Source organism: Vombatus ursinus, unplaced genomic scaffold (genome assembly GCF_900497805.2).
Source record: "Vombatus ursinus unplaced genomic scaffold, bare-nosed wombat genome assembly UNPS02000580.1, whole genome shotgun sequence".
In the NCBI taxonomy this organism is placed as follows: domain Eukaryota; kingdom Metazoa; phylum Chordata; class Mammalia; order Diprotodontia; family Vombatidae; genus Vombatus; species Vombatus ursinus.
In genome coordinates this window covers 6,967,746-6,974,522 of record NW_020940358.1, presented here as the reverse complement: position 1 = coordinate 6,974,522, position 6,777 = coordinate 6,967,746, and positions in this window count along the sequence as shown.

The following is a 6,777-nucleotide window of genomic DNA, read 5'->3' as shown; positions in this document are numbered from 1 at the left end:
GCAAGGCCAGAGCAACAGAGCAGGAGCCAGGGGAGAGTGCACGTGTGTTCTGACCACGCTTGTTCCTAAGTACCTACTTAGCCCCTCCTCCCCAGCCCGCTACTAGCCAATGATTGTAGGGTCAGATACCGGAAGGGGCTGTCTGAGTTTAGCACACCAAGGGGGAGGGAGTGACGTAGGAGGCTAGGATTGGATACAGGAAGGAGGCATCTGGGATTGACGCATAGACAAGAGTACGTGACCTAGGAAGTCAGACTCAGGAGGGGACTGGGTCAGTGCTGCACAAGGTCAGGAAGGTCACAAGAGGCATCTGGGGATGACGTTGCATATAGGGAGGGGACTAAGCAGAGGGAACTCAGTCCTCTGCCATCCCACTCCCACGTGGCACCGCCCCTTGCCTCAGGAGCACAGGCTCAGCTACTTCCTTGCACCCAGCTTATCTCATAGCATTGCCCAATTGCCTCATGGCTTCTCCGAATCCAGCTCATCCCAGTACACACGACTCTGCCTACCACAGTCCCTGCCTCGACTTCCAAAATACCCAGATCTTACCTTACCCATGCCACAGCACCCAACTGGCAGCTGCCAACATCAGACAGTCCCTCACAGTTACCCTTTACAGTAATAGAGAAAATAAGAGGGGAAGAGGAGGGTTTAAGGGGAAAAATAATGAACAACCTTTCCCCTTTTGAAGGGCATTTTTTTGGTGAGGCAATTGGGGTTCAGTGACTTGCCCATGGTCACACAGCTAGTGTCAAGTGTCTTATGCTGGATTTCAACTCAGGTCCTCCTGACTCCAGGGCCAGTGCTCCAACTAGCTGCCCCTGAAGTGCATTTTATTGAAATTTGCTACCTTATTCGTATCTTAGCCCATCTACAGGCCCCTGGGTCATTCTTCCTTCTTTCCCAATGAATGTAATACCTTGCTCACTTGCTTCTCCTCCCCAACTCCAGCCCTTCTATGAGGAGACTTCAGTGTCCATGTTGAAGCTCTCTCAAAGTCCCTAATCTCCCAATTCCTCAATTTCCTTAAATCCTATTACCTACTCCTTTATTCTACCTCAGTCACACATGGAGACAGTCACACCTTGAATCTCACCAAGAATATTAAACATTAGTGGTACATTTCCTTAATCAAAAATCTTTGTATTCCTCTACCTGACCTCAACCTCCTATCATTCCATCTTTCCCTATGCCTTACCCTTTGTAAACTTTTTCACCATCTTAATAATGAACCCCAATCCTTCTATCCCTAAATATATTCTTAGGACATTATTCTTGGTCTGATTTGACTTTTCTCCCTTCCCAATCTCATTTAACCAATTAATATTAATGAATTCAACTTCACACTGTTATCAATTCTCAAATCCCTTGCTCCCTTCTCCTATCATCAGTCATCCCTTTCCAAATCCCAGCCTTGGATGACTCCCATTATCCACCTCCTCCAGCTCCTACTTACATACTGCTGAATATAGGTGAAAGATATGACAACAGTACACAGTGCCTGGTACATAGTAAGCACTTAATAAATGCTTATTGACTTGACTTGCCACAGCTGTGCTGACATTATAAATTCATGTTATCCATCTCCAAGTAGGCCTTCACTACAGCAAGACAATCCTTTTATTCATCTCTAATTGATTCTTTATCTCACCCTCCTCAGGAGCTATTTCAAAATTATGCTCTTCTCAATCCTCCCACACCTCCTTCTCCCCTGCAAAAACTGAGGTTCCCTCTTCTTCCCTTCTCTTAAAAACTCTTGACAACATTTCTCACTCTTTCCTCCTTTCCTTCACTCCCACTCCTCTTCCTTCTTGCTAAGGTCAAGTTATATACATATCATGTGTCCTTGATCCCTTCTCTTCCCATCTTCTCCAACAGATTACCCCCAGCCTTCTCTTTTTCTCTAACCTTCATTATCACTCTATCAACTAGTTCCTTCCCTATTGCTCTCAAACATATACAAGTCTTCCTTATCCATATAAAATGTTTACTAGACCCTACCACCCCTTTAAGTTATTGCTTATATCTCTCCTTTTTTCTTATCCAAACTCATTGCTTTTTCCAAAGTTACCAATGACTTCTTAATTTCCAAACATGATCATCTCTTCTCAGTCCTCATACAACTTGGCCTTTCTGCTACATTTGATACTGTCCACCCCTCTCTCTTCTCTGAGATTTCATCACACCACTCTCCTAGTTCTTTTCCTATATAACTACTTCTTTTTGGTCTCCTTTCCTGGCTTATCATCTATATCACAGCCTTTCTCCAAGATTCTGTCCTGCGTCCTCTTGTCTTCTCCCTATATGCTCTTTCTCTTAGTGAACACCTCAGCTCCAGTGGGTTTAATTGTTATTTTCTATGCAGATAACTTCCATATCTACATAAGGTGTCTCAAAAGTCTTAAAGAAATTTAAAACTATTGAGTTACTTAAAGCTATTTAAGCTATTAAAGCTTAAAACTATATTAATATTTCTGGGACACCATATATATCCAGCACCAGTCTCTCCCCTGTGTTTCAGTTCCACATCAGCAACTGCCTCTGGATATCTCAAACAGGATGTTCCAGAGACATCTTGAGTGCAACACATCTAAAACAGAACTTACTATTCCCTCACCCACCTACCCCTATTCTAAACTTCCCTTTCCTGTTGAAAGCATCACCAGTATTCTAATCTCTCAGGTTCATAACCTTTGTGTCATCTTTGGCTCTTTATTCTCTTCCACGTATCCAATCACTTGCTAAATCTGGCCATCTCTCCTTCTACAACATTTCTCAAATCCAATTTCTCTATATTCACAGTCACCCATTAGGTTCAAAAACATCATTTCTAACCCACATTATTGACACACTCTCCTCTTTGATATGATGATACACTTGGAAAATCCTAAAGACTCAACTAAAAAGCTAATTGAAACAATAATTTTACCATAGTAGCAGGATATAAAGCAAATCCATATAAATCATCAGCATTCCAATATATCACAAAGTCCTGCAAGAAGAGATAGTAAGAGACACCCCATTTAAAAAAACTCTAGACAGTATAAAATACCTGGGAGTATACTTGCCAAAACAAACCCAGGAACTATATAAACAAAATTATTTAAAAAAATATTTTATACAAATAAAATTAGATTTAAATAATTGGAGAAATATTAATTGTTCATGGGTAGGCAGGGTCAATGTAATAAAAATAACAATTTTACCTAAACTAATTTATATATTCATTGCCATCCCAATTATATTATCAAAAAGAGATTTTACTGAATTAGAAAAAATAATAACAATTCATTTGGAGGAACAAAAAGTCAAGAATATCAAAGGAGCTAATGAAAAATGTAAAGGAAGGAGGTTTAACAGTACCAGATCTTAAACTATGTTATAAGGCAGTAATTACCAAAACTTTCTGGTACTGGCTAAGAAATAAAAAGGTAGATCAATGAGACAGAGTAGACATACAATTTACAACAGCAAATAAGTGTAGTAACCTTACATTTGACAAGTGTAAAGACTTAAGATTTGGGGATAAGAATTCATTATTTGGTGAAAAAAAAAATGTTGGGAAAACTGGAAAGCAGTGTGGCAGAAATTGGGCATAGACCAATATCATATACCATTTACCAAGATAAGGTCAAAATGGATACATGAACTAGATATAAAGAGAGATATTACAAGCAAATTTGAAAACTGTAGAACATATTGCTTATCAGACTTGTGGATAGATGAACAATTTATGAATAAACAAGAGGCATAGAGCAGAGTGAGGTGTAAAGTGGATAATTTTGATGACATTAAATTAAAATGGTTTTTGCATAAATAAAACAAATTCAGTCAATAACAGAAAGAAAACAGAAAATTAGGGGAAAATATTTTTATAGACAGTTTCTCAGATAAAAGGTCTATATCTAAAATATATAAAGAACTTTGTCAAATCTACAAAGATATGAGTCATTCCCCAATTGATAAATGGTCAAAGGATATAAACAGGAAGTTTTAGGATAAAGAAATAAAAAATATTTATAGTAAAATGAAAAATGCTCTAAATCATTATTAATTAGAGAAATGCACATTAAAACAACCTTGAGAGAATATTTTACACCTATCAGATGGTCTAAAATGATTGAAGTGAAAAATGTTGGAGGGGGTGTGGAAAAATTGGGACATATTCATTGTTGGTGGAATTGTGAACTGATCCAACCATTTTGGAGCTAAATCTAGAATTATGCCCAAAGAGTTATTAAACTTTCTATACCCTTTGACTCAGCAATACCACTACTAGGTCTATTTCCCAAGATGATTAGGGGAAAATGAAATGAAGCTATTTGTTCTAAAATATTTATAGCAGTTCTCTTTGTGGTGGCAAAGAATTAGAAATTGTGGAGAAGCCCATCAATTGGGGATGGCTGAACAAGTTGTGTTATATGATTGTGATGAAATACTACTGTACTATAAATGATGAGCTCAATGATCTTAGAAAAATATGGATAGATTTGCATGAAATAATGAAGAGCAAAATGAGCAGAACCAAGAGAACACTGTGTACAGTAACAGCAATATTGTTTTAAGAACAATTTTGAGCAACTAAGTCATTTTGACTATTATAAACACCCAAATTAACTACAAAGGACATATGAAGGAAGATGCTTTCTGCATCTGGAGAAAGAAGTGATAAATAAAAGTATGTCTAGAATGATTTTACATACATATATATGCACACATGTGTCTAATGGTAGCCATCTCTAGGGTGAGGGGGGAGAAAAAAAGAAATTTACATGATAACTTTATTATATATTTAAAAGAAATAACAAGTTGTACATAATAGATTTGCAGTTTCATGTGCAATTATCTTTTTTATTGTACTGTGTCATGGAAATGTTTTATTCCATAAACTAAAAATAAAATAAATAAAAATTTAACAAAAACACTCTCCCAATTCATCTACCTGCCTTAATTCTCTCTCTACTCCAATTTATCCATAACAAAGCTTTCAAAATGATTTTCCTTAAGCATAAATCTGACCACATCACTCACCTGATCAATAAATTCCAAGGTTTCTTATTGCCTCTAGGATAAAATACAAATTCTTTTGTTAAGCTTTTCAATCCTTTTACAATTTAGCCCTAACCTATCTTTCCAAATTCATTAGATATAACTCCCCCTCTCATACTTTGTTATGGAGCCAAAATGTCCTTTCTATTGCTCTAAGGTATCCCATTCCCATTTCAGTGCCTTTTGTACTGACTAGTCGTCCTCCTCCTTCCAAACTCCACCTCATAGAATCCCTCTCTTTCTTCAAGACACTTACCAAGCGCAAACTTCTACAGAAAGCCTTTTCTAATGCCCTCAATTGTCAATACCTCCTTATTAAATAATTTGATTTATCTTATATTTATTCTTTTTATGTTTATACTGTATTGAATTATGTGTTCTTGCTGTTTCCTCATTGGAATGTATCTTATAAGTAGGGATTGTTTCATTCTTGATATTTGTATGTTGAAGTCTAGCACAGTGCCTGGCACATAGTAGGTCTTTTAAAAAATCTGATTGATTAATCCACACAAGGAAAACAAAATGGATGAAAAATACATACACATTGCCTAGGTTATGACATGCAATTGGGCGTGAACCTATTGAGTTAGTTTATCAATACACAAAAACACAAAAAATTCTCTCCTTGTGTGACAGATGAGAAAAACCAGGCTCAAATGGCCTTAGTGCATGAAACCCAGGACCCCTCACTCCTAGTCCATGGTTCTTTTCACTACACCAAGCTGGGGAAAGATCATCTCTGGCATCATCCCTAGATACACAGCTCCCCAGAGTGATGGAAAGGGCCACCATCATCCATGGTGCCAGTCAAGATCTTCTCTCTGAAAGCATTTACCATCCCACTGTGGAATTCCCAATTCAAGGTGAACACTTGGAGAAGAAAGCCAGAGGAACATAAACCAGCTCCGTGATTCCCCCTGAAAGCCTGCTAGAATGCAGAATGCTTTCCTTCCTCCCCTTCCCCTGCCTGGGATTCAGGTTTCTCCAAAGAAGGATAGAAATTGGATACTGCTTTGGTGGATGCTCCCTTTTCCACAATCTACTCACTGGACTGTGCAAGACAAAGCAGATTCCCCTTATGCTGCTACAGTATAGCAGGGCTAAGTGACTTTGCACACACCCAAACCAACCTGGTGTTGGGAAGCAGCAACAATGTGGGGGGCGGGGGGGGAGCGGTGAGCAGAGAAGCTGAGCTTCTCTGTCTCCCTGTCCCAGTTTCTCTGTCTGTCTCTGTGTCTTTCTGTCTTTCTCTCTTCTTTCTCTTTATCTTTTCTCTCTTCCTTCTTTCTCCTCTCTCTTCTTTCTCTCTCTGTTTCTCTGTGTCTTTCTGTCTCTCTCTGTCTCTCCTTTCTCTGTCTCTCCTTTCTCTTTTCTTTTTCTCTCTCTTCTCTCTCTTCTTTCTCTCTCTCCTCTCTCTTCCTTCTCTCTCTTCTCTCCCTGTCTCTCTTTCTTTTCTTTCTGTCTCTTTCTTTTTTTCCTTTCTCTCTTCTTTTTCTCTCTCCCTGTCTCTCTCTCTCCTTTCTCTCTCTGTCTCTCCTCTCTCTGTCTCTCTCTTCTTTCTCTCTCTCTTCTCTCCCTGTCTCTCTCTGTGTGTCTCTCTCTGTCTCCTTCTGTCTCTCTCCTTTCTCTGTCTCTCCTCTCTCTTTTCTTTTCTCTCTCTTCTTTCTCTCTCTTCTCTCCTTTCTTTTTTCTTTCTTTCTCTCTCCTCTCTCCTTGTCTCTCTCT